The sequence below is a fragment of the Bos grunniens genome, chromosome 16 (assembly GCF_055505025.1).
Source record: "Bos grunniens cultivar Pamir isolate PY7600 chromosome 16, Bosgru_T2T1.0, whole genome shotgun sequence".
NCBI classification, from domain to species: domain Eukaryota; kingdom Metazoa; phylum Chordata; class Mammalia; order Artiodactyla; family Bovidae; genus Bos; species Bos grunniens.
This window is the reverse complement of record NC_141180.1, coordinates 75,006,782-75,034,422: the sequence shown is the minus strand read 5'-3', so window position 1 is coordinate 75,034,422 and position 27,641 is coordinate 75,006,782. Positions and strand designations below refer to the sequence as shown.

At 36.8% G+C, this 27,641-nt stretch overlaps 1 protein-coding gene and 1 long non-coding RNA gene across 45 annotated transcripts in view; one reads left to right on the top strand and one right to left on the bottom strand.

Moving 5' to 3' along the window:
- Window positions 1-372: 372 nt before the first annotated feature.
- On the bottom strand, window positions 373-17,238 carry LOC147357025 (uncharacterized). The gene is made up of 4 exons (XR_015143727.1): window positions 17,019-17,238; window positions 14,167-14,259; window positions 3,669-3,873; window positions 373-622 (listed from the first exon to the last, which is right to left on the bottom strand). It is a non-coding gene; the product is annotated as an uncharacterized LOC147357025 (long non-coding RNA).
- A 217-nt stretch (window positions 17,239-17,455) lies between these two features.
- The window catches only part of LOC147357024 (uncharacterized), a 41,784-nt gene continuing 31,598 nt past the window's right edge, over window positions 17,456-27,641 (top strand). For 43 of the 44 annotated variants that reach the window (XM_086345497.1, XM_086345493.1, XM_086345535.1 and 40 more), the window contains exon 1: window positions 17,456-17,593. The gene's annotated coding sequence lies outside the window, so the exon portion shown is untranslated. The remainder of the gene's footprint in view (window positions 17,594-27,641) is intronic. The other variant, XM_086345501.1, reaches the window with a different exon arrangement.

Below are 27,641 nucleotides of genomic sequence, written 5' to 3'. Positions count from 1 at the left end.
AAAACACTATCTCATTTAATCCATGCTTAACTCATGTGACAGTTATGCTATATAGACCACACTTTTAAAGCAGCACTTTAACACTTTTATGAACATGAATAATACCAATTACTACCATAGACCCTTTCCTAATAAAGATTTTGACCCATTTACCTTGGCTTTGAAAAGTCTAAGGGATTTAGAATTAGCTAGTGTGGGATATTTTAGGTTTTCCTTTGAACTTCTTTCTTCTTTTTATTCCACAGATTTTCTATCATTTGTCCAAATGTATATTTGCTCAATATACTGAAAACAAAATTCAAGTTGTCTTCTATACCTCTACCATCCTATGATGCTTTTGTATAGTATGACACACAGCAATACACAATGCAATACACAAAATGCATTTGTTTATTGAACACCAAAATTAGACTTCAATTTTATAAGTGTTTACATCACAAAAACAATATGGGGCTTTATGGGGAAATAAAAATATAAAAATAAATAAATGTGTGGTTTTCTGAAAATACAGGCCTTATGTGAGCTACATCACCTTACACCACATCATTCAGCTCCAGTGTGGTGTCTGGAGATGGGTTTATCACCATGTAGGACAGGGTATTTTGATGATCATTCATTTCATCTAGAAGATAAATAAATGCCAAGTTAGTTATACCACTTACAGAAAATTATGGGAATTATTGCAGAGCATCTTACCTTCAAATCACATAGCTGTCAATAAAAACTTGCTATAGTTTTGCGCACAGTATGACTGTTTATATAACTTTGACTATTTTTAAATTACTGCTATTGGAAATATCTGACAAGTAGTCATTTTTTGTTCCAACAGATGTTAAAAAATAAAGTATCTAATTCTGTTCAAAACAACCACAGTTATAAGCTACCTTGTAAGCTATTATGCTAACACTTTTTGTAAGTCTAAAAAAGTATTTCTATTACAGAAATGGCTGGACAGGATGTTTACTTGATTTGCTATGCTTTAATAATGGCTTCAGCAATACGTGAACCGTGAACTTCCAGATGTTTAAGTTGGTTTTAGAAAAGGCAGAGGAACCAGAGATCAAATTGCCAACATCTGCTGGATCATGGAAAAAGCAAGAGAGTTCCAGAAAAACATCTATTTCTGCTTTCTTGACTATGACAAAGCCTTTGACTGTGTGGATCACAATAAACTGAAAAATTCTGAAAAAGATGGGTATACCAGACCACCTGACCTGCCTCTTGAGAAATGTGTATGCAGGTCAGGAAGCAACAGTTAGAACTGGACAAGGAACAACAGACTGGTTCCAAATAGGAAAAGGAGTACGTCAAGGCTGTATATTGTCACTCTGCTTATTTAACTTCTATGCAGAGCACATCATGAGAAACGCTGGGCTGGAAGAAGCACAAGCTGGAATCAAGATTGCCGGGAGAAATATCAGTAACCTCAGATATGCAGATGACACCACTCTTATGGCAAAAAGTGAAGAGGAACTAAAAAGCCTCTTAATGAAAGTGAAAGAGGAGAGTAAAAAAGTTGGCTTAAAGCTCAACATTCAGAAAACTAAGATCATGGCGTGCATCCCATCACTTCATGGGGAATAGATGGGGAAACAGTGGAAACAGTGTCAGACTTTATTATTATTAACTTTACAATATTGTATTGATTTTGCCATACATCAACATGCATATATTTTTGGGCTCCAAAATCACTGCAGATGGTGATTGCAGCCATGAAATTAAAAGATGCTCACTCCTTGGAAAGAAAGTTTTGACCAACCTAGACAGCATATTCAAAAGCAGAGACATTACTTTGCCAACAAAGTTTTGTCTAGTCAAGGCTAGGGTTTTTCCAGTAGTCATGTATGAATGTGAGAGTTGGACTGTGAAAAAAACTGAGCACTGAAGAATTGATGCTTTTGAACTGTGGTGTTGGAGATGACTCTTGAGAGTCCCTTGGACTGCAAGGAGGTCCCACCAGTCCATCCTAAAGACCAGTCTTGGGTGTTCATTGGAAGGACTGATGCTAAAGCTGAAACTCCAAAACTTTGGCCACCTCATGCGAAGAACTGACTCACTGGAAAAGACCCTGATGCTGGGAGAGATTGGAGGCAAGAGAAGAAGGGGACAACAGAAGATGAGATGGCTCGATGGCATCACTGACTCGATGGACATGCATCTGGGTAAACTCCGGGAGTTGGTGACGGACAGGGAGGCCTGGCGTGCTGCGTTTCATGGGGTCACAAAGAGTCGGACACAACTGAGTGACTGAACTGAACTGAATAATTATAAGAAATTGTGGTTATAGATGGTCATCCAGACATTCATATGGAAATACTGTGGAAAAAAATCATCTAATGGCATTGTGTTTTAAAAAACACAACAGATATGCATCTAAATAGCATGAAAACCCTAAGTACATTTGACTTCCTTACATAATACATCTGATATAAAACATGGTAGTATTCTGGAAGAATGCAGAGTCCTGTGGATCAGATCTACCTGTAAGTTTCAAGGGAAGTGTGCCACTGAATCATTTGTTTTTTTATCAAAAACATACATATTCTAAAAATAAACAGCTGTGCCCTTTAAGTTTTGTCAATTCACTCTGAAGACATCATCAGACTTCAAGTTTGGAGAGTTGACGTGGCATTGGAAAGGAAAAGAAAACAGCTTTAGAATTGAGTTTTTTAGTTTCCAAGGCTATGAGAAGGTGTAAATACAGAGGCTTGCGGACACACAGTCAATAAATATTAATCCTCCCAAGGGTAAAGTTTTTAAGCTGGAAGGGCACTGTTTCAAAACCTGCTCTGGAGACATAGTCCTCTCTAGCTATTTCAGTTAAGATTAACTTGACTCCTAAAGTGGTACTAAATTTTCCAGTTTGACCCAAAAATCTAAAACTATGTTTCATACCAATAGAGATACATCAACATGAAAATAACTTAATAAAATTAAATATAATTTTAGGCCAATACAGATGATTCTAATAATTTTCTACACTGGAAAATATATTATTTTTGTAAAATAGTATCTACCACAATGTGCTTCTAACTAGAAACCTGTCACTGGACTGTGAAAGATAGTACTTTCAGTTACGGTCTTTCAAGTTGATATGCAGATGTGACATTTTTAAGTCTATAAATAAAAATCATTATCTTACAAAGCAATTAAACTGCAGTATAATTGAAGCTTCCAGTAAGTTTTCCAGTAAAATTATTATAAGATTATCAAATTAATATTCAAATAAAGGCATATACTCAGTTGCATAACCCCAGGGCAGACACAAGGAATTGTATCCTGCCATGGGGATAAGGTTGCCAGGCAAAATAGAGAATGCCCTGTGAAATCTGAAATTCAGACTAAAAATGAACAAGTTTAAGCATATTTATATACCATATATTGAATGTAACATGCTTGTACTAAAAATCATTTGTTGTTTATTTGAAATTCAAATTTAACTAGGCATCCTATAATTCTTTTTGCTAAATCTGCCAATAGTACTAGGGGTGTGTAATTATGACTAATTCAGAAAACTGGAGCTTGGAATTCCAATGAGTATATAAAAAGCTTACTCCAAATAAGGTGCGATTTCACCTCAAGGCATATTGTACTGGCAGGAGATCACCAGAATCCTATTTTTATACAGAAAGCAATTTTGACGTATGTAGAAGGAAATGACAACCCACTCCAGTATTCTTGCGTGGAGAATCCTAGGGACAGAGGAGCCTGGTGGGTTGCCATCTATGGGGTCGCACAGAGTCGGACATGACTGAAGTGACTTAGCAGCAGCAGCATTGTTCTTGAAAAATTTCTCCATTGTATGAATTTCCACATAGGCTAAACAAAATCACAGCAGTTGATACTGCATCCTGGAGACTGAAGCATGATGCCCTGAAACGTAACAGGTCATTAGAAAATCTCCATCTCATTTGGCTCTCAAATACCATCTAGTTGATAACATGAAAAAGTAAAATAAATACATTTCTGTACAAATTCCAAAAGATTTTGAAAAGACCTTATTTATGTATTTTCATTTTAATAGTTGAATTTACTACTTTAAGAGCTTCCCAGGTGGTTCAGTGGTAAGGAACCCGTCTGTCCACGCAGGAGACAGTCGGGAAATCCCGTAGAGGAGGGAATGGCAACCCACTCCAGTAGTCTTGTTTGGGAAATCCCATGGACAGAGGAGCCTGGCGGACTACAGTCCAGTCCATGGGGTCACAAAGAGTCAGACATGACTTAGCAACTGAGAACGCATACTACTTTAAGCTTAAAGGTATTTCACCTGAAGTAATATCTGAGATTGAAGAAAAATGTATTGAAAATATTATCTGATTTAAAAATAAGTATGGTTTTCAATTTTGTTGCCATCTTTTAGTACCCCCAAATGACTTACAGGAGGCATTTTTATCATTAGTTGATAATCATAATTTATGACATGATTTTTGTTATTTTTTTCTCCAGTTTGGTCATTTAATAATGTTAACTAGGCATGACTGTGCTTCCCTGGTGGCTCAGATGGTAAAGAATCTGCCTGCAATGTGGGAAACTTGGGTTCAGTCCCTGGGTTGGGAAGAAGCCCTGGAGAAGGGAATAGCTACCCACTCCACTATTCTTGCCTGGAGAATTCCATGGACAGAGGAGGTTGGCGGGCAACAGTCCATGAGGTCGCAAAGAGACATGACTGAGAGACTTTCACTTTCAGGTATGATTAGTCACAAATAATCCTAAATCTGGAGACAACAATGAACAGGACAGGCCAAGTCTACAGATTCACCTATAACAAGTTAGCTGTAAACATTCTATATGATTTTAGCATGTTATTTATCTTAGAATATTCATTAATATTCTGTTGAAATTCACTAATTCCAAATGCACATGCAATCAGTTTTGACACTACATAACATAGTGCAACCTCTACCATAATTATGACATACAATATTTCTATAATGACAAAAAGTACCCTCCTGGCCTTTTGCAGTTTATTCCTTCCTCTCATGCCCCATCCTTAGAATCACTGATTTCTAGAACCATTCACTCAGCTAGGATCTTATAGTGTGTGTGTGATTTTTTTTAAAACTTTTTATTTTGAAATGATTGCATGTTAACATGTAGGAAATAATACAAAATGATGATGTGATGATGTGTTACTCCATTGGTAAAACTTGTAATAGTATGATATCAAAACCAAGCTATTGATATTGATAAAACCCACCAGTCTTACTCAAATTTCCCAAGTTTTACTTACATTCATTTTATGTGTGTTTTATATCTATAGTTCTTTACAGTTTATTTTATTTTTTAACTTTACAATATTGTATTGGTTTTGCCATATATAAACTTAAATCTGCCACAGGTATACACGTGTTCCCCATCCTGAACCCTCCTCCCTCCTCCCTCCGCATACCATCCCTCTGGGTCGTCTCAGTGCACCAGCCCCAAGCATCCAGTATCGTGCATTGAACCTGGACTGGCGACTCGTTTCATATATGATGTTATACATGTTTCAATGCCATTTTCCCAAAGCATCCCACCCTCTCCCTCTCCCACAGAGTCCAAAAGACTGTTCTATACATCTGTGTCTCTTTTGCTGTCTCGTATACAGGGTTATTGTTACCATCTTTCTAAATTCCATATGTATGTGTTATTATACTGTATTGGTGTTTTTCTTTCTGGCTTACTTCACTCTATATAATAGGCTCCAGTTTCATCCACCTCATTAGAACTGATTCAAATGTATTCTTTTAAATGGCTGAGTAATACTCCATTGTGTATATGTACCACAGCTTTCTTATCCATTCATCTGCTGATGGACATCTAGGTTGCTTCCATGTCCTGGCTATTATAAATAGTGCTGAAATGAACATTTGGGTACTCCCATTGCTGGGCATACACACCGAGGAAACCAGAATTGAAAGAGACACATGTACCCCAATGTTCATTACAGTGTGTTTTTTTTAAGGCTTTTATCCCCTTCGTGAAATCTTTTTGTTGAGTATCCAAGTTGTTGCCTGGATCTACTTTAATATTAATACAGTCATTCAAGTTTTCTTTAGAATTGTGATTACATACAATTTACTTATATCCTTTTGCTTTTAATCTATTTCTTTCTTTACATTTTAAGTGTTACTTTTAGACAACATAAAGCTGGGTATTGCTTCTTTTAATCCCATCTGATGACTTCTGCCTCTTAATTGAAATGTTTAATTCATTTATATGTAATATAAATATTAATATTGTTGCTGTTGTGTCCAATTCTCTGATACTCCGTGGACTGCAGCACGACAGGCTCCCCTGGTATCAAGTACCAATACTGCTACTGCTAAGTCACTTCAGTTGTGTCCGACTCTGTGCGACCCCATAGACTGCAGCCCACCAGGCTCCCCCGTCCCTGGGGTTCTCCAGGCAAGAACACTGGAGTGGGTTGCCATTTCCTTCTCCAATGCATTAAAGTGAAAAGTGAAAGTGAAGTTGCTCAGTCGTGTCCGACCCTCAGCGACCCCATGGACTGCAGCCTTCCAGGCTCCTCCATCCATGGGATTTTCCAGGTAAGAATACTGGAGTGGGGTGCCATTGCCTTCTCCGCAAGTATCAATACAATAGGATTTAAATCTACCATCTTGCAGTTATATTTCACTTGTTCCAGATGTTCTCTGCACCTCTCTTTTTTCTCTGCCTTCTTTGGATTAATTGAGGATTTATACAGTTATTCTTATAATCATTCCATTTTATTTGCAATATTGGTTATTAGTTATATGTCTTTGATTTTCTTTTTTTTTTTTTATAGCTTCTCTAGGTCATTGGTTGGCAATTGTTTTTTGAAGAACTAAACAGTTAATATTTCAGACTTTCCAGGCCATATGAGCTCTGCTGCTCCTGCTACTAAGTCGCTTCAGTCATGTCTTACTCTGTGAGACCCCACAGATGGCAGCCCACCAGGCTCCCCGTCCCTGGGATTCTCCAGGCAAGAACACTGGAGTGGGTTGCCATTTCCTTCTCCAATGCATGAAAGGGAAAAGTGAAAGTGAACTTGCTCAGTCGTGTCCGACTCTTAGCGACCCCATGGACTGCAGCCTACCAGGCTCCTCCGTCCATGGGATTTTCCAGGCAAGAATACTGGAGTGGGTTGCCATTGCCTTTTCCCATATGAACTCTGCTGTACTTACTAAACTTTTTCAACTGGAAAGTGGAAGCAGCCATAGAAAATGCAAAAATCACTAAGAATGATTGCTTTTATTTTATCCCAAAACTGGCATGCTACCATTTGCTGTCCCTTACTCTAGGGTTTAAAATATACAGCTTTCATTTTTCAGTGTCTACTCTTAAATAGCACATCACTTTGCATGTAATTTAACAAACTTTCGTGTGTGCTAAGTCACTTCAGTCATATTTTATTCTTTGAAACCCTATAAACTGTGCCTTCGGGCTCCTCTGTCCACGTGATTCTCCAAGCAAGTATACTGGAGTGAGTTGCATGTGCTCCTCCAGGGGATCTTCCCCAACCAGGGACTGAACTCACATCTCATGTCTCCTGCATTGGCACACAGGTTCTTTACCAATAGTACCACTGGGAAGCCCTTAACAAACTTACTATATTCTATTGAGATAGAATTATGTATTATATATTATTATTAATATATAATATTATCAACAATACATCAATATAAACATTATATTAATATATATTATATATTATTATTCTTCCTTAATTATGTATTACTGCCATACTTTTCTGCTTCTATATATTATAAACCTTACAATGTTTGTCATAAATGGCAAATTATTTTTGAACAAAATTTTTAAATAGAAATGTAACTTTTACATTTGCCCATATGCTTACTTATTTTGTTTAGACCTAAAGTTCCACCTGGCATTATTTTTCTTCTATCTTAAGAATTTCCTTTAACAATTTCTTTCATACTGCAGAGCTGTTGTTGACAAATTTTCTCAGCTTTTGTTTTTTAAACCTCGTGCTTATTTGCTTTTAGTTCAGAAAGATAGTTTTACTATGTATAGTGTATTAGGTAGACTATTTTATTTGTTATATTTATATTCCTTGAGCTTCACTGAGCTTCTGAGATTCTGAATAGAGTTCCCACCAAATTTGGACAAAAAAATGTTGATCATTATTTCTTCAAATATCCATTCTCTTCCTCCTGTTTCTCCAATTATGAAATTACTCAATATTATCTCACAAGTAGCTTGCACCAAATTTTCAAGGCTTTTACTTTTTCTTTTCTTCTTTATTCTGCATATTGGATAGTCTATTTCTGGGACTTTATGTTCATTGATGTTTTGATTCTGCAGCAGCTATTTTTATGTAAATCCCATGCAACATATATATTTTTTCCCCAAGTAAAATATGGAATAGTAAAGTATTACAAATTCTAACCTATATGAGCTTCATGTCTTCAAATTTTCTCCTTATCATTCTATTTTCTTCTACCATCTTGAACATATGGATCATATTGTATTATATAACTACTGTAATATTATTTTTTTTAATCTGTTTCTGTTGATTGAATTGTTTCTACTGGTACTGGTCATATTTTCTTGTTTGGGGTCCACTTACATGACTTCCAGCCTGTAAAAGGCCTAAATCACTTGTTAAACTTTTCTTGGGTAACAAAGTTATGTGCTGATTTTTTCCAACACCTGTACACTATTGGTTTATGTTTTTTCTAGTTATTTAAATTGAGACTATAGACAATCATCATAATTGGTAACTTCTTGTTGTTGTTTCAGTGCATTTGGAAAGCTCATTTTTGCTTTCATTGACTATTTAAACAAATTCATAATAAAATGTTGAACTCATAAAATGTTCATTCAACTAATGAAATTTTTTCTCAATGACAAAAATATTTTATTTTACTCAAATGTCCACATTTTTCTTAGACATATGCCAAAACACAGTATTTGATTTCCAGGTGTAAAGATAAAATACATAGATTATTAAGTGCAATTAAGTTAATGGTAGAGTTAAATTATGTAAAAATTTGACATAATGGAGAAATTAATGAAACAAAGCTTTATAGTTTTACTTTAGGGAGACACAGAAAATTCATTGCAGAAATAATTGCATTTACCATAAATCATTAGCAGCTCAGCAAATATCTCTCTTAAAAGCTTCATTACTTTATCTATTAAGGAAACTGATGAATTGTTTCTATTAACATTCCATATACAGAATGAGGTTAACATAAAATCCATGGATTTATCCTCCTGTGTCTGCCTCCTTGTGAGAATGGGTTAGTTCTGGAAATGCAGAATAACATAAAATCATCTATTTTCTGAAATTCTATACTGGTAGTATACTGATTGTACATATCAATACTATTTTACTCATACTGGGAAACGGAAAATGATACATTTCAAAAAACAGTAAAAATTCAGTATCAGTTTCTTTTGAAATACTAAATTATTATTGAAGTCATTACAGTGATCTCAGATACTTATATTATTCCTCCCATGTGCTAAATGTTGTAAAATATTTCTGAAAAATATCTAACTTTGGTGCCTTTCCCTCTTTGGTAATATGTTTCAGGACAAATTTATAACCTTTTACTAGAAAATGTACTTGACCTATTGATTAGAATTTGGGGGAATTTTAAATTAAAACTTACATGAAAATAATCAATGATTTATAAAAGAGTCTGAAAATAGAAGTTGATGATATTACTATTGCTATTACTGCTACCACCACCACAATATATATCATAAGTTTGGGTGGGAGTAACAATCCTTTCTTATTAATTTTGGTTGTTTCTATCCCATAAAAAAGAGAATGACTAAGAATTAAGTCGCCATGTTAACTATAAAACCAGGTCTTGGTTAATCTGTTGATTATTTCAGGCAAATTACAAACTTATTTAACAAAGAAACTAAGACTTCCTGATAGATGTAATGAAAGCCATGTCTAATTAGTAAGTAGTTACCTCTGTCACTTAAAAGGATGTCTTTTTTTCCCCCATTGATGTTCCCTTTCTTACTAACACTATGAAACAAAGGGATCCATGTCAAAATCAGAACTTGCAGCACTGGTCATACCAGGAACGCTTACTTGCCAATTTATAATGGCAAATATATTTATATAATATATAAAATATATAATTATACATATGTAATATATAATTATATATATATGATGTATAATATAAATATCAAATATTTAAAATGTGTGTCATACTAATAGTTAAGAATACATATGTCAATAGTTATTAAGAATAATTTTAGTGAGTATGAGAGCCAAATAAATTGTTGAAGAATGATGCCAGGTATTAACACAAACTAATGATTGTATATGTATATCTACAGTACAGCTTATAGATTGAAGAATCTTTTGTCCCTTGTGTTCTATTATTTTATATCCGATCTCTTTGGGAAAACCTGATTACCTCATTTGTTGGTTAAAAAACATGATGCTCAGGGAGACAGTGACTTATCCAAGGACACATGGCCAGTTAGTATATAATGCCATGAAGTTTGAGGTAAGTTTTTAAAATTATATTGAAGATATTTTCCAAAAAAATTAAATAAAAGACAAGCAGAATTTGTAGGTCATCACATTAGTTAATTTCTCAAGACATGCAGGTTCTCATTCTGTCTCCCAAACCCTTGAGGCCAGATGTGCTCCACTAGTAAATTTTTTAGATTTAGAAAGTAATATAAGGCACATAATGTATTTGATGTAATATTCTCAGTTGGGTCTGAAGCAGCAATGTTCATATTTCTGCAGCAAACATATGAATATTTACAATAAATTTGATCAAATATCCAAATAGTTTCAAGCAATTTGGATCAACTTCTGTGTTTAAACAAGTTTTGGTGTCAAACCTACTTAAAAACTCAGTCTCCAGAAATTTTGGATTTTAAAAGTACAAGTGAAAGATTATATACCTGTAATCTCACTAATGTCCCTTGAAGGATAGGTATATGTTTATCTTAGACAACAACATGCACAAGCATTTACATTATTTCAACCTAACATGTAGAAACAGGCTGTATCAGGAAATATTAAAAATTTATCCTCTGGTTTTAAAGAATTATCTTTCTTTTGGAATTGAATATGATTTAAAAAAAATAAGTGAGAGGTAACCTTTAGGGAGTTACTTGTCAAAAATTAACAATTTAGTGACCTTTTAGATGTTAAGCATTTCTCAGTGTTTATGATTTTTTATTATTTGAGATATAATTAAGTTTTTCTTTAAACAGTACAAAAATAACTTTTCTAATATATCATTTATAATGCAGCATTGTTCTGCAGGTTTCGTAATTTTTCAGAAAGAGAAAGAAGATCTGGGAAAGGATACTGCTGAAGACAGATGAAGGAAAGTAAGAATCCTTTCTATCTGGTAGTGTCTCAGCAAAGGGGTAGAGAAGAAGTGAACTGAGAGCAAACATGAGGTGATGATGCAAAGACATGGAATGTAATTAGTAGATAAAAGAAAACACAGGAGACAAATTGAGGAGTAAGGAGTGTGTGTGCACATATGTGGACTTGTGTTTGTTTTAGGATTAAGGGAAGAGGCCTGATTTCCTTAGAAGAGGAACTAAGAAAAAAAAGGGAGAAATATGACATATTAGGAGAGGGGGGTTAGAAAATAGAATTTGGATTTGAAAGAACTAGGCAGAAGGACTAAAAGTAGAAGGAAATAATCCTTTCATCTGAAACAAACAAGTTAATTATAAAATTAATTCAGAAGAAGAAATATCTAAATATAGTTAGGCAAATACTGACAAAGAAGAGTGAAATGTCCCTAGCCTTATCAGATATTAAAATATAGAATAAAGACTGCAATTAAAACAGTGGGTGATTTTTGTCAGAACAGGCAGACAAAAATCTGCCTGTTGTCTCTATTGTAACACAAGAGAAAGTCTAGAAATAGACACCAATAACATGTATGAATTTAAAATCTGCTAAAAGCAGGATCTAAAAATCGATGGAATGGGGTGTGCATTTTAGTAAATGGTATCACATAACTAAGGGCGTCTCTGGTGGCTCAGGTGGTAAAGAATTCGCCAGCAATTTGGGAGACCTGGGTTTGATCCCTGAGTCAAGAAGATCTGCTGGAGGCGGGCATGGCAACCCACTCCAGTATTCTTGCCTGGAGAATCCCCATGGACAGAGGAGCCTGGTGTGCTACAGCCCATGAGGTCACAAAGAGTCAGACACAACTGAGCTACTAAGCACAGCACAGCACATTATATAACTCAATGTAGAAAACTATCTTCAGTTCAGTTCAGTCGCTCAATCGTGTCCGACTCTTTGCGACCCCATGAATCGCGGCACGCCAGGCCTCCCTGTGCATCACCAACTCCCAGAGTTCACTCAGACTCACGTCCATCGAGTCAGTGATGCCATTCAGCCATCTCATCTTCTGTTGTCCCCTTCTCCTCCTGCCCCCAATCCCTCCCAGCATCAGAGTCTTTTCCAATGAGTCAACTCTTCGCATGAAAATTATCTTAGAAAATACAAAAATGTGTTCCCTTGCCTACCAAATATACCAGGGTAATTTCCAAATAAATCATATATTTGAATACAAAAGGTGAAACCAAATAAGTAATGAAAAATGTGGAAGAATTCCCCTCTAAACTGGAAGAAAGACAGCCAAAGCCACCATGATATCTCATCTGGATTACCATAATAGTCTCCTAATTCACTGATGTGTGTCTGCCCATGCTCTCTTATTCTTAAATTCTACAACTAGACTGATTCTTTTGAAGTCTAAATTAAACTATACAACTCCTCTCCTCAAAATCCTGTAATATGTCTGTATTCAACAAAAGGTAAAGTCAAAAGAGTTGGACATCTTAGTGACTAAACAACAAGAAAAGGAGAAAACATCTGTATGATGGTCTACAAAGCCTCATATAATCTGATCACCTTGTTACTTCCCTAATTCCATTTCCTCTTTCTCAGTCATTGTTCACAAGTTCACAACTCAACAAGTTCACAAGTTCAACAAGCTCACAACTTGTTACACTAGCCTCTTGCCTGATTTTGAAATACGCTAGGGCTTTAGCATTAGTTATAAAGCCAAATCCAGTCTCTGTACCCTGACACTAAATTAAATCTCAGAGACAGAGTTTGGACTTGGGTTCTGTTTTGGGTTCTGAGGGTGGGGTGTCTAGGACTTTGTGGGCTTACTCTTTATTGGTGACTTTAAAGCTTAAGGCTGGGTAAGGAACAGGGTAACCCTTAAAGGGACATTACCCTTAATGAGGGTAAGGAACAGGAAAAGCTGCTGGTTATCTAGATTATCCAGGACTTTTTTTTTTTTTTTTAAATTGAAATACAGTATAGTTGACTTGCAATTCTGATTTATATATACATATATAGCCACTCTTTTTTAGATTCTTTTTCATGTAGGTCATTACAGAATAACGAGTTCCCTGTGCTATACAGTTGGTTCTTATAAGTAATGTATTTTATATATAGTAGAGTGTATATGTCAGTCCCAATCTCCCAACGTATCTTTTCCCTCCTCCGCTTGCTTCCCCCTTGGTAACTGTAAGTTGGTTTTTCGCATCTGTGACTCTTTCTGTTTTGTTAATAAGTTCATTTGTACCATATTTTTTAGATTCCACATATAAGTGATATTATATGGCATTTGTCTTCCTTTGTCCGATTTACTTCACTCATCATGGTTATCTCTAGGTCCAGGGCATTTTTTAAAGGGACTTTCTTGGGTGGCACAGCCTGGCTCCTTATCTAAGGGTTCTGCCAGTAGCTATGTCATGCAGTTGGCTATATGATTATTCAAAATAGATGCCATGAAAATGGATGCCTTGGCAATCAAAAACTTAACTGCAAGTTACAATTAAATGGTTAATGCTAGGCACTTATACCACGTTGCCAATAACATGATTCAATTTTTAAACAAAAATTAGCACTTTGGAAAACTTGTATCAGCATTCTAGTTTTACTGAAAAAACTGATGAAACTGATTGTGACTTTTTATACTGTAGAATGAAATAGGTCAGTATCAGACATAATCACCACCTTCTTAATGGTCAATACATGAAGGTGCAAAATCATGCATATGTGAGAGACCAATTCAAAGTGAATGGATCACCAGTGGGCTTTAACATAAGAGAAAATAATGAATCCACTGACATAGTTACAGCTTCTACTTTGTAAGCAAACTTTACAAAATTAATAGTTATTTAGTTTTTGTGTCATACCTGAGAAACATATCCATCATCATCTGAAAAGATGGTTAAAACATTCTTTTCTTCCAACTGGACTACAGAATGAAGTGAGCAAATCTTCATTTTCTTCAAGGAAAATAATATATTTCAATAGACTGAATAAAGAACCTCATAAATAAAGTGGCATTGTTTCATATTTTTGAAAATCTATTTTTTGCATATCTCACTGATGTGGAAAGTACAGGTCTTTATATAAAAAATATGCTAACCCATAATAGGTTACTTATTTGCACTTTTAACTAAACACATTCATTCTATCATTTTTAGAATAAATAAATATTTATTCTGTAAGTCAGTGTCAGACTTTATTTTTTGGGGCTCCAAAATCACTGCAGATGATGACTGCAGCCATGAAATTAAAAGACATTTGTTTCTTGGAAGAAAAGGTATGACCAACATAGACATCATATTAAAGAGCAGAGGCATTACTTTGCCAACAAAGGTCCATCTAGTCAAGGCTATGGTTTTTCCAGTGGTCATGTATGGATGTGAGAGTTGGACCATAAAGAAAGCTGAGCACCGAAGAATTGATGCTTTTGAATTGTGGTGTTGGAGAAGACTCTTGAGAGTCCCTTGGACTGCAAGGAGATCCAACCAGTCCATCCTAAAGGAAATCAGTCCTGAATATTCATTGGAAGGACTGATGCTGAAGCTGAAACTCCAATACTTTGGGCACCTGATGCAAAGAACTCACTCATTTGAAAAGACCCTGATGCTGGGAAAGAGCGAAGGCAGGAGAAGGAGATGACAGAGGATGAGATGTTTGGATGACATTACTGACTCAACGGACATGAGGTTGAGTAAACTCTGGGAGTTAGTGATACACAGGGAGACCTGGCGTGCTTGCAGTCCAAGAGGTTGCAAAGAGTCAGACACTACTGAGCGACTGACCTGAATGAGTATTGACTTTTGTAGCTATTCTTTGTTCAGTTTCTGAACAAAAATAATATTCCCAAGATAAATTTTTATCTTGACCTCAAAAAAATTATGCTTAATACATCCATATGTGGGAGGAAACATTTTGTCAAATTCTGAAAAGCTGCTAATGTGAGGCAATAATCATTTTTCTTATTGAAAATAAATAAGTTTTCTGGTTTCATATGGAGTTTATGTCTGTAACAGCTGCCTCTGGACTCATGAATCATGAAAGGTAAAAACAAGAGAACATATGGTGGCTTTTGTATATTTTCTCCAGAGAGTTCATTTTGAAGTTTTTCAGAATTTGTCTTAAAATCTGACAGTATTATTAATCTAATTTCCATGGAGAAAGAAAAACATCCTCTTTTATACTTCTTTTTAGAAATTAGAGAGGAAAATTGCAAGTAAATTTTGGTGTTGTATATATGTATACATCAGTTCACTTCAGTTCAGTCGCTCAGTTGCGTCTGACTCTTAGCGACCCCCTGGACCACAGCCTACCAGGCTCCTCCGTCCATGGGATCCTCCAGGCAAGAGTACTTGAGTGGGGTGCCATTGCCTTCTTCTAAGAGGAAAGCAAGCATGGAGTAAGTGTGTAAGGGGCTTCCCAAGTGGCTCAGTGGTAAAGAATCTGCCTGCCGATGCAGGAGATGTGGGTTCCATCCATCTGGAAGACCACTGGGTGAAGGAAATTCCAACCACTCTAGTATTCTTTCCTGGGGAATCCCATGGACAGAGGGCTACAAGAAGATATGACTTAGAGACTAAAAGTCAGATATGACTTAGAGACTAAATGAAACTAAATGACATCACAAGTGGATAAGAACACTATTTTCTGTTGGGTAGCCTACAAAGGCCTTTCTGCTCAGGTATCTTCTTTCACCTATTTATGGACTTATCACATACTTGTCACACAGTATTTATGGTTAATATTTCTTTATACAACCTACAGAGTTCCAGCTCTTCCGTGGATTGCCTGTACCTGTTCACACACATCTGCAATGTTTCCTTCCATAGAGAGGAAACAGCACTGCTGGGTTCTCTTTATTCCAGCTTAGGATAATTATCCTGCTTAAGGCATATATTCAGCTTAGGATAATTATCCTGCTTAAGCTTAGCTCAGGGCTTCCTGGCTCAGCTATTAAAGAATCTTCCTGCAATGCAGGAGACCCCAGTTTGATTCCTGAGTTAGGAAGATTCCCTGGAGAATCCATAGTATACTCACTCAAGTATTCATGAGCTTCCCTGGTGGCCCAGATGGTAACAAATCCTTCTGCAATGAATGCAGGAGACCTCAGTTAGATCCCTGGATTGGGAAGATCCCCTGGAGGAGGGCGTGGCACCCATTCCAGTATTCTTGCCTGGAAAATCCCCACAGCCAGAGGAGTTTAGCAGGCTACATTCCATGGGATCACAAAGAGTCAGACAGGATTGTGCCACTAAGCATAGCACAACAAAAGCTTAGCTCTGTTCTTTCCTCCCCTCTTTTTCTTGGGAGCCAGCTTCCAAAGGAGCCGGGGAGGTAGAAAGGCTCTAAACTGTTACTGAGTGACTCGGTCCATATCTAGGATCTGTTACTGGGAAGACCATCAGCCCACATATAGAAGCCACAGAAACGTTGACTTCCTCATTAAAAATGCAATATTTTATTCCCATTTGCTTAACTCACTTCTTTTATTTATTTATTTGAAATCCAATGAGGAAAAGGGAGGTTATTTGAAGCACCATATTTAAGAATTATGAAGAAAGGATAGGGGAAAAAAATTATCTAGAAGAAGACACAGAGATGAATGAGGAAACCATCAAGGAATTTAAACAGCAGTAGCTCATTTGACAAAAGGAGAATCAACCATTGAATTAAACATCTCTGAAATACCGAGTAAAGTGAGGAGATTAAAACTACATACCTGTGGAGCGGCCAACACAGAGTTCCTTTGTAACAGTGGAAGAAATGGTTTTAGTGGATGTGAGAAGCACAAGTGGCTGGTACGAGATGAGGAGTGAAAGGCTGTGAAGCCTGTGCTGATGGCACGTGAGGACAACTGCCCCGTAACCACGCAAACACGGAAAGCGTCTGTGAAAAGAAAGTGTAAGGGCGCAGGCGCGAGGCTGTTATCGCGAGACCATTGGCGTTGGGGTTAAAGGTCGGGAGACTGTTAGCCTGGTATTTAACGGTCTTCCTGCTCTGCTGATGATCAGCCTAACGGTGGTCCTCTTGGCAGAGTGCAGCAAGACGTGGACCTAGGTCTTATTCTGTGGCCCTCCAGGCCCTTTGGCCTCAGGACCATCGGGTGAGCTGGAGACCCAGAACAGGCTGAGAGGACTGTCTCACAGAACTCTGGAGCCCCCATAAATGCCGGAGCCCCCCTCACCACCACCCACCACCCAGGTCCAGACCTGGAAGCAGCCGGGAACCTCACCCCCATCCCTGCTCTGGTTCTGGGAGTCCTCAGCAGCTGGAGGATATCACAGGACCATTAAGGTAAGAGCTTCAACCAACTTCTGTGTCTCCATCCAAGTTTCCAAACTTGGTCCAGCTTTCATCAGTTGGCCACCCCCAGGAGATAGCCAGAGGTCAAGGTTCAGGTGCAAGGACCTTGTACATCATTACTTCAGACCCACCTCTATGGTTGGGATCTCTCTCAAAGAAGGGTGAGTGTTGTGAGATGGAGATTAACCTGATTGCTATTTGCTGCAAATGATACTCTCCAGTTTAAATGAAAAGCCGAAGGACCAGCCAGCTATGAAGCTCCTCTCTGTCTAATATCTTAAAAAAATGTGTGTAAGACCCTTTGCTGAAAACAGGGAAACAAACCTAAAAGAGCAAACCAGAAAAACAGAGTAGAATCACTGGGTGTGGATCAGGACCTATTTGAATTTCCTGTTATTTCGCTGTAATACTCCTCATCTCTGTAGTTTTTGCCAAGGATTCTTCTTAACTCAATGACCTGTCTTCCTGGACTCACATCCTCCATGAATTATCCTCCGCTTCTCGCTAGTTTTACATTTTGCCCTTCATTGTTGTTGTTCAGTTGCTAAGTTGTGTCCAACTGTTTGCAACCCAATGGACTGCAGCATGCCAAGTTCCCCTGTCCTTCACTGTTTCCCCAAGTTTGCTCAAATTCACATCCATGGAGTCAGTGATGCTATCTAACCATCATCCTCTGTCACCCCCTTCTTCTCCTGCCCTCAGTCTTTCCCAGCATCAAGGTTTTTTTTTTTTTTTTTTTTTTAAATAAGTCGGCTCTTGGCATCAGGTGGCTAAAGTATTGGAGCTTCAGCTTTAGCATAGTTCTTCCAATGAATATTCAGGGTTGATTTACTTTAGGATGGACTGGTTTGATCTCCTTGCTGTCTGAGGGACTCTCAAGATTCTTTTCCAGCACCACAATTTAGGAAGCATCAATTCTTTGGTGCTCAGCCTCCTTTTTAACTTCTCCTTTATCCAGCCCTTCCTTAGAGAAACAGCCTTACTACCAATGACACCATTTAATTAGCTACTATATGTGAAAATATTTAGCAGTGTTCCTGACAATCAATTGCTTAATTCTAGTTAAATATTGGGTTGTTTTTCTTTTTTCCTAGAGACAGTTGAGTATACAGTTCATATGAAGGACAGCATCCTTCATACTAATGAAGGACAAATTCTTCAGTAAGTGCTGTGATGCTTTTTAGATATTATACAGAGAGACAGCTGCTAATGATTTATATAGAAATCTATTTAGACTGACATCTGCCATATTCCCAATAAAAGCAAAGCACTTACCTAAACCTATGCAATGTTTTAGTAAATGCTTTCTTTGAAATTCTAGAGTACTAAATCAGAAGCCTTTTGCTAAATTAATAACAAGTTGTTGAATCAAAGTAGGACTAACTCAATAATAAATAAGAGAAGAATTTTATTGATTACCACTTAAAAAAGTAAAATTACACTCCAGTTGGCATAAATTTTGTAGCTGCTCAGTGAGCACATTTCTTCTCCTGCACATGGCCACGCATTCTGGAGACTGGATGTGATGGAAATGATCCATGCCACTTCTGCATTCCATTAGTAATTCCTGAATTGCTCCTTCATGATCATTCCCCCCTCAACAAGCTGGAGGAAGACAAGCAGGACTAGCCTGGAATTCACATGTTGAAAATAATGATTTTCAACATAATTTAAGTATGTTAAAACAATTAACTTATATTTGAACATTATCTGTTAATCTAGAATAAGAAGCAAGCTAAAAAGGAAAGAAGTTAGATTTATTCACTGATTACTCTTTCCTTTGCACAACAAAGTGAGCAAAATACTGTTTGCAAACATGGCAAATCAAAGTATCCAAATGAAAACATTTACTCCAAAGGGAATGGTTTTGCCTTACAGACAAATTAAAAACCAGCTGTTCCAGCCTTCATGGAAAACATTATACAGCAACCAGTTTGTCCACAAATGAGTCATTTCAACGAATGTAATACATAATACTGCTGGTGGCATTATTTTGATGGGCTAGGTTTATTAAGGTCATTGAGTTAAAAAAATAAAACATTATGTGTACAATAATTGCAAATTGCTCTACAAAGTATCTTTTAAGTTCAAAAGGAAGGGTTCTTCCTACACTAAGTTGAGTTTCTTGCATTTGCTATTGTAACACAGACATAACACATAGACAATACAGAATAGTGCATATTAATTTAGGTAAGAGTTTTATAGTTCAAAGCAGAAAATCCAACAGGAGTGCTATTGGCAACAAGCTACCATTATATAAGATAAATTAATGGAAATATAGCCATGTACTCAACAGTTCTGAGTGAACTCCAGGAATGAATAAAGCAGTGTCCAGACTGCTAAAACTTCAGTACTGAATAATTCATTGCTTCATAGAGCTAACCATCTAATAAAGAAGAACAGGTACTAAACAACAAATTATGTTACTGACACTCAGTCCTAATTTTAATAATTTAATTCTGTATTTCCTAAGGTGACTTAAATTACTTCATTTTAATTTGATTCAATTTAAAAGTATGCATTTTTAATTGTGTCATACATGACTATAGTAGTTGGGAATGTAACAGTAAACTGAAAAAAAAGTAAATCTCTGCTCTAATAAAGTTTCAGTTTTCATGAGAGGCTGAGAATCCTAAAATTTCAGGTTACATAGACTATTACTAGGTGACTCTCCATGGTTCACAGCTTTGTCATGGTGAGGGGTTTTGCATAGCTGAATGAAGCTATGAGCCAGGCCATGCAGGGTCACTGGTGATTAGTGCTATGAAAGAAAAGAAATGAACTTAGGAGAATGAGAGTGTTATGATATTCAAGAGCAGAATTAGGTAATTATTTACTGATATGAGTCAAATATTGAAGGAGCTGCAGGATGTAGAAAATGGGAAGATACTTGGAATGTATTTCCAGACAGACGAAACAAGAAGTATTAAAGTTCATGAGGCAGAAGTGTGTTCAGTGAAAAGCAAGTTCAGTAGGGTGAAGAAAGGTATCAGGGGAAGATGAATAGAAGATAGGGAGATAAAGTGTTATGGACTGAATGTGTCCCCACAAATTGATATATTAAACTCCTAACTCCCAATATGATGATACTTAGATATGGGACTTTGAGGAAGTAATTAGGGTTCAGTTCAGTTCAGTTGCTCAGTTGTGTCCTGTAGTCTCTGTGACCCCAAGCACATACCAGACTTCCCTGCCAGTCACCATCTGACACTATATAAGTAAGATGAAGGAAGCAGATGTGATGTAAATTACTGTAGAAAACCCTAACGATGACAAACTCTAAAAAACATGATTTTAAAAACAGAATCTGAAGATAATAAATTGGGACGTGTTGCTAATGCAGTCAAGAACAAGACCAAGAAGATGAATGAGAGGATTTCAAGAGCAAAGAAATGTTTACTTCCTTTTTTAAACCCAAAGTTGGGAACAGAAAGTCTATTTGCAAAATGTACAATGCCCATACATTTCAAAAGAACGATTTTTGACCCATTTTCTATACCTAGAAAAGCATCATTATGTTTTTTTTTTTTCTTTTTAAAGGACACTCTTAGAAAAACTGGAAAAATCAAGGTATGGTGTTTTGTATTAAATTCTGCTTAAAGTCAGTTTTAAGCAGTTTGCTATTATATAGTAATTTATTTAATTTCTTTCCATTCAGTTCAGTCACTCAGTAATGTCTGACTCTGCAATCCCATGGACTGTAGCACTCCAAGGCTTCCCTGTTCATCACCAACTCCTGGAGCTTGCTCAAACCCATGTCCATTGAGTCAGTGATGCCCTCCAAGCATCTCATCCTCTGTCATCCTCTGCTCTCCTGCCTTTAGTCTTTCAGAATCAGGGTCTTTTCTAATGAGTCACTTCTTCACATCAGGTAGCCACAGTATTGGAGGTTCAGCTTCAGCATCAGTCCTTCCAATGAATATTCAGGAATGATTTCCTTTAGGATTGACTGGGTTGATCTCCTTACTGTCCAAGGGACTCTCAAGGGTCTTCTCCAACACTGTAGTTCAATAGCATCAATTCTTTGGTGCTCAGCTTTAAAGTCCAACTCTCGCATCCATACATGCCTACTGGAAGGACCATAGCTTTGACTATACAGTCCCTTGTCAGCAAAGTAATGTCTCAGCTTTTTAATTTGCTGTCTAGGTCTGTCTGACTAATTAGAGTTAGATGATGTCATTAGTCACTCAGTTGTGTCCAACTCTTTGTGACCCTGTGGCCTGTAACCTCTGTCCATGGAAATCTCCAGGCAAGGATATTGGAGTGGGTAGCCTCTCCCTTCAGGGGGTATTCCTGACCCAGGGATCGAACCCGGGTCTTCCGCATTGTAGACAGACACTTTACTGTCTGAGCCACAAGGGAAGTCCTATATAAGATTGCAGTACTCACCAAATTTGTCTAAAGATTGAACACAGTCTCTATCAGAGGCCCAACTGGTTCCACTGCAGAAATTGACAAACACAGTCTAAAATTCATGTAGAGTGGCAGGGGACTTAAAAAGCCAAAACAGCCTTAAAAAATAAAAGTTGTTAGACTCATAGCTCCCAGTTTCAGATCTTATTACAAACCATAGTATTCAAAACAGTGTGGTACTTGCATAAAGGTAGACACATAGACCAGTGGAATAGGACTGAGAGTCTGGAAATAAAACTTTATATCTGTAGTCAATTGGTTTTTAGCAAAGGAATCAACACTGTTCAACTGGGAAAGAATAGTCTTTTCAACAACTGATGCTGGGACAACTGGACAGCCACATGCAATATAATAAAATTGGACTCTTACCTCATGCTATTACACAATCTATCTAGAAGTAGATGTAACATGTAAAAATAAAAACAAACTACAAAACTTTTAGAAGAAAACACAGGGATAAATTTCTGTGACCTCAGATTTCACAGATAATTCTTAGATATGATACCAAAAGTATAAGCAAAAAAATAAAAATTTTTTATTAGATTTCATCAAAAATAATAACACTTCTGCTTCATGAGAAACTATCAAGGGAAGTGAAAAGATAAAAAGAAATTATTTGAAAATTAAATTTATGATAAGGTACTTTCTTTCTAGGATATGCAGAAACATTACAGTTCAATTAGAAGAAGACAACCCAATTAAAGAATGAGTGAGGAACCTGAATAGATATTTCTATAAAGAAGTTATATGAATGACCAATAAGCACATGAAAAGATGCTCAGCATCATTAACTACCTGGGAAATCCAGACTGAAACCACAATGAGTTTTCTTTCACCTTATACTCACTAATATGGCTATAATCAAAAAGTCAGATTATAAGTGTTAGCAAGGATGTGAGAGTTGGACTGTGAAGAAAGCTGAACACCAAAGAATTGATGCTTTTGAACTGTGGTGTTGGAGAAGACTCTTGAGAGTCCCTTGGACTGCAAGGAGATCCAACCTGTCCATTCTAAAGGAAATCAGTCCTGGGTGTTCATTGGAAGGACTGATGCTAAAGCTGAAACTCCCAATACTTTGGCCACTTCATGCCAAAGTTGGAAAAGACTCTGATGTTGGGAGGGATTGGGGGCAGGAGGAGAAGGGAACGACAGAGGATGAGGTGGCTGGATGGCATCACTGGCTTGATGGACATGAGTTTGAGTGAACTGCAGGAGTTGGTGATGGACAGGGAGGCCTGGAGTGCTGCAATTCATGGGGTCGCAAAGAGTCGAACACGACTGTGCGACTGAACTGGACTGAACTGAAGGATGAGAAGTATCAAACTCCTTATAGACTGCTGGTGGGAATATAAAATGGTATAGCCATACTTGAAAACAATCTGGTGATTTGTGAAACTTTTCCATATGTTACCTTTTTACCCATAAATTCCACACCCTAGTAGATACCTCAGAGAAACTAAAATGCATGTCCACACAGAAATTAGTAGAAAAATATTTATACCAACCTTATTAATAATAGCCAAAAGATGGAAATAACCTGAATTCTATCAGCTTACAAATGGATAAATGAAATGTAGTATATCCACACACTGGAATATCATTTAGTCATAAAAAGTGATGGGTTAGTGATACATGCTACAATATTTATGAATTTTGAAACCATGATGTTAAGTGAAAGCAGCTAGTCACAGAATGCCACATAGTATGTGAATTGTCCAGAATGGGTAAATCTATAGAGACAAGAGGGGTTTCCCTGGTGGCTCAGTGGTAAAGAATTCACCTGTAATGCAGGAGACCCAGTTTCGATCCCTGAGTCAGGAAGATCCCCTGGAGAAGAGGACATTGCAACCCACTCCAATATTATTGCCTGGCAAATCCCATGGACAGAAGAGCCTGGCAGCTTTAGTCCATAAGGTCACAAAGAGTCAGGGAAGCCAAAATGACTAAGCAGAGACATATTCATAGAGACAGAAAGCAGGTTAAGGGTTACTTAGGTTTGAGTTGAGGGCTTAATGTGAATATAAGATGGTAATACCTAAAGAGTTCATGGTTTCTTTTTATGGAGACTATAAAATTGAGAATAATGATGGTTGTATATTTCTGCCTATATAGTAAAACAGTGAGTTATACCCACTCGGTAAACTGTATGTTATGAGAATTATATTTAAATAAAACCACTATAAAGAAAAATAAAACATTTGGTGAAGAATTGAAGATAGGAAAAAATTTTTTTGAGAAGTTCTATAATAAAAAGGAATTTAATGGGGCCAGAATTAGATGAAATAACATGGTCAGGGGAAGTTTTGGGTTTTTTTATTTATTTTTTAAATAAGGAAGCACAACGTGGAGAAAAAGGAGCAAGAAATTTATGGAGGATGTTTAGGTGCTGAAAAGAGCATGTGAGACAATTTAACAAAGACAATGGCTTTATGACAAATATTCTATTAGAAAACTTAGTTACTTCTAATTAAATAAACATTGATTTTGACCCTAAATAACTTGAGCTAATCAAGCCAAGTTTACTACCACTTATTTATGAAACTGGATTTTTTATCTTTTTAGTCCTAAAATCAGTTCCCATTCTATTCCATAATCTGAGATTTGGATAATGCTATTTAGATTATTTTTACAAATTCTGATCACTCTTCTGGGTCCCCAATTTCAAATATATATATATATATATATGTATATTTGGGAGAAGGCAATGGCACCCCACTCCAGTGCTCGTGCCTGGAAAATCCCATGGACAGAGGAGCCTGTTAGGCTGCAATCCTTGGGGTCGCTGGGAGTTGGACTCGACTGAGCGACTTCACTTTCACTTTTCACTTTCATGCATTGGAGAAGGAAATGGCAACCCACTCCGGTGTTCTTGCCTGGAGAATCCCAGAGACAGGGGAGCCTGGTGGGCTGCCGTCTGTGGGGTCGCACAGAGTCAGACACGACTGAAGTGACTTAGCATAGCATAGCATATATACATATTTATAAATATATAAATATATATATTTATATATATAGTGTTATATATAGATATATAAAACACTCTAGAGTGTTATAAACTCTATATATGTGTGTGTGTGTGTGCATATATGTATGTACATATATATTCTTTATATCATACAACTCTGTTGTGACTGTGTTTGTTGTTTTGGTTATAATTATTTCAGTTAGCTATAGCATAGGTTTAGGCTTTAAATAATAACTCCAGGTTTTCTGCTGCTATCATCTTATTTACTTCATTAATCTCAGTCTCATTTTTCATACCAATATTTAATTATAATCATACTAACCTGTATCTTGATTGTCTGTAATGATATTAAAATGATACATAGAAAGAACCTCTGCCCTTTGCCCACTGTTCAATATGCTTTACAATTTTGATCACTTTTGTCACATTTTGTGCTTAATATCACATGAAAAATTTTTCTTAGCATGTGTCTACTCAGTAATTTCAGTCAAAATCAATAATTATCTGATAAAAATACACTAAGGTAGATATGGTAACCCTCATTTTAAATCAAAATATAGCTTTGAACTTATCAGTGGAGAAAAATAAAAGAACTCATTATCAGTTCCATAAGTCATTCAGTATCTTTACATATTACTTTTGGTTGAGAAAGAAAACTTTAAGTAGTTTGTCATTCCCTGAGAGGTGTAATTATTTAACTCATTAGCAGGAGTCAAACTGACTGCTAAATTTTGGTGAGTCATATCAAATAAGCAAAATCTGAATGTTTTTCTAGTAATTTCTTTCATAATGTCAACTTTGAAAACCAAGAAATAATACAAAACAATGTTTGTAACACTAATGAATGTTCTTCTTGATGCAAAAAGGGTAACCTAAAACACTTCTTATTAAAAAAATTCAGTTCACCCCAGCAGGCTTGAAAACCTGGTGCAATCTGAGTTTTACAAAAACAGTAATATTAAAGTTGTTATTAATCTCTCATCTAGATGACAGAAATTCAGAAGTCCTTGAAATGTTTTCACCTTTAAAAGTGCTACTTTTAAAGCTACTCCTTTTTTTTTCTTCAAAATGTACTTCATGTTTCCAAAATCAAATGAAAACCTCAGTTCACTTTTTTCAAGTCTAAAGGCTAATTAAAGGTATGTCAAATATATATTAATACTCAATATTGAGTGCAATTTTGGACATAAAGAATCAGTTAATAATAAATACTTATGTTTGCACTTACAGGAATATGTAAGTTGTTAATATTTACTTTAACTCTTCCTTTTAGTTTCTGAGAATATACACTATACATACATACACATATACATTCATTTGTACACTGAATGTATTATATCATTTTGATTGACCATAAGACACATAATTTCCCACATTATCTCCTTTCTGATATTTTAATGCTTTAGTAGTAAAGAACCCACCTTGCAGGGAGCGAGCTCCGCCCCTGGCAAAGGTCATGAGGAAGGAGGCTTGGCATACGCAAAGGCGGGATCAAGCCTCAGGAGTCTCCCTGGAAATTCTCGAGCAATCTATCCCCAAAACCAGAGTCTGCCTACTTTCTGCTTTGTGCTTTCACCTACACCTCTGACTTTACGGGGGGCTGTCCCCCACTACCTCTCTCTGAAAAAAGAGTTAGCTTACAGCTCCAGTTAATAATTCCTGGGTGTGACAGTGTTTCAACCTACAAACTCCTTTGGAAGTCCTCTAGCCTGCCTGAATAGGTTTTTTCCGGCAACATGTGATTGTTCAGAGCCTCCCAACTGTGAGAGGCAGGAAATGTTCTAAACTGTCTAAACACAGATTCCTTTGAGTAGTTAAAAGATTGATTAGAAATTGTATTGGTGAAGGGTTTTTCACTTGTTGGGCCAATGTTTGCTGCTAAGTCTCCATATCCCTTACCTACTGTGTCCTTGGCCGTGTATTGATTGATATAATGGGTGTATAGAAATGTAAGCAGTTGCCTCAATGTTTGTAACCTTGGACCCTTGAGTTAATTCTTTTCTTGATTGAGCCCACCTCACCTTTGCCCTATAGGAATGCAACTTTCTCCAATGCTTTTTGGAGGCTGGCGCCTGACTTTAGAATAATCACCTTTAGAGAAAAATAAGTTTCTTAAAATGTTAACAGGCTTCCTGGCCAGAAGATGATGTAAATCACCTAAACTTTTGCATATGATATGTTTGAAAGCCTGGCTATAAGGATCAGGAACTGCTGTCTTTGCATGACTCTACCCCCTTCCCCCATTATCCTCTATGCACAACTTAAGGTATAAAACTACTTTGGAAAATAAAGTATGCCCTTTTGTTCACCGAAATTTGGTCTCCCCATGTCGTTCTTTCTTTCACCTTCTAGCTGAACTTTTCCTCTGAGGCAGGGAAGCTCGTCAAGCCTACTAATTTTGCCTGGGCTTCTAAGATCTGACCGGGGAGGCCTTAGTGTCTCCTCTCCTTCGGGAGAACGGGAGGATGCCTGCGACCTTCGTAGGTGACGTAAATTCCCTGCTTTGGAATTTTATTCAGCCTCTTTTCTTCACTGAATTTCTTCGCTGAGCTATCCTTATTTCACCACTCTTTATATCCTTAATAAACGTTTAATTAAGCAGTTGTTTCCTGATCCTCGCCGACGCCGTCCCCGCTTCGAATTCCCTGTATCAGCCGGGGC